The sequence below is a fragment of the Atheta coriaria genome, unplaced genomic scaffold (genome assembly GCF_025399875.1).
Source record: "Atheta coriaria isolate IRGN ID8LTWV9N9 unplaced genomic scaffold, Caltech_Dcor_3.1 scaffold2640_size1405, whole genome shotgun sequence".
Classification (NCBI taxonomy): domain Eukaryota; kingdom Metazoa; phylum Arthropoda; class Insecta; order Coleoptera; family Staphylinidae; genus Dalotia; species Dalotia coriaria.
The window spans coordinates 1-1,405 of NW_027050258.1; the positions used below are offsets into that span (position 1 = coordinate 1).

The 1,405-nt window shown below is 38.2% G+C and overlaps 1 non-coding gene across 1 annotated transcript; it reads left to right on the top strand.

Moving 5' to 3' along the window:
• Window positions 1–19: 19 nt before the first annotated feature.
• Window positions 20–93, top strand: TRNAT-AGU (transfer RNA threonine (anticodon AGU)). The gene has a single exon. It is a non-coding gene; the product is annotated as a tRNA-Thr (tRNA).
• The last annotated feature ends 1,312 nt before the right edge of the window (window positions 94–1,405 follow it).

Consider the following 1,405-nt stretch of genomic DNA (forward strand, 5'->3'; position numbering starts at 1 on the left):
CAAAGCGGAGGTATTCATCGGCGCCGTGGCTTAGTTGGTTAAAGCGCCTGTCTAGTAAACAGGAGATCGGGAGTTCGAATCTCCCCGGGGCCTGATGCAGTGTGCATATTTTTTGACTAGAGATGATAGTTTGTATAAAAACAGAAGCGACAGGTAGTCGCAAGGTGATTAAATAGCCAAAATTATGTTACCTTTGCCTATTTCTCGTTATAAATTCTTTTTTCAGCTCTTAGATTTCTAACTTAACTTATATTAATTCGTTGATCGCCATCGCTTTTAGATATTCGCAATAAAAAAAAAAAAAAGGTAAAAATTGAAAATGCGTTCTTGTTTGCACTTTTAGTCATGATTTCGAAACCTTTACGCCCTGAATTTAAATTATTTTCTTACCCTATGTTATAAAGAACTTTTCAAAGTTTCATAAGCTCTAATCCGTTGGTCGCTATCGCTTTTAGTTTAAAAGATATTCGTTACCGAAAATACTCGAAGAAATATGATCAGTCACCCTTCTACGGTGCATCGAATGAGAGTCACTTCTACCGCTAGCCTCATACTGTGCCCTGAACACGAATCACTTCTACCGATACCCTCGTACGATGCCCTGAACCAGTCACTTCTACCGCTGCCCTTATACGGTGCCCGGAACACAAGCCACTTCTATCGCTACCCTCGTACGATGCCCTGAACTGAGTTACTTCTACCGCTACCCTTATACGGGTACCTTCTACGGTGCCCTGAATAAAGTCACTTCTACCGCTAGCCTCATACTGTGCCCTGAACACGAGTCCTTCTACCGTTACCTTCGTACGGTACCCTGAACACGAGTCACTTCTACCGCTACCCTTGTACGGTGTCCTGAATAGGAGTCAATTATACTTATACCGTCAATTCATACAGAATTTTCCGTAGATTTAGAATCTGCCATCCGTTTCGCTCTATCACTTTTAGTTTCCGAGATATCCGCAATTGAAATATCGCGAAAAATGACAAAACTTTCAACCACAAAGTTCATAAATAATAAATCTGTGATCAAAACTTGTACCACTCTTTAACTGGCTCAAATTAATTAAAAAATAACTCCATACGACCTTGTCCATCAAAAGTAAGCGCAAAAATATCGCCAGAAGCGACGCATTAATTCAACATAACACAAGTTAAAACAACATAAACACAAATAAAAAAAAAACTTCAATTTACTAGAATTTTCCTTGATACGCTCCATTCAACACCGTGTATTCCACAAAACCAATAAACCAGCACAGCACCCAATTATTTAACAATACTAAATTACACAAATTAAAATAGAAAAAAAAACCACAACATCAAAAATACCAAGAAAATAAATATACGCATAGTCATCACTATAATGATAACACCTGAAATCCAAACGTCTGCACTATATTCA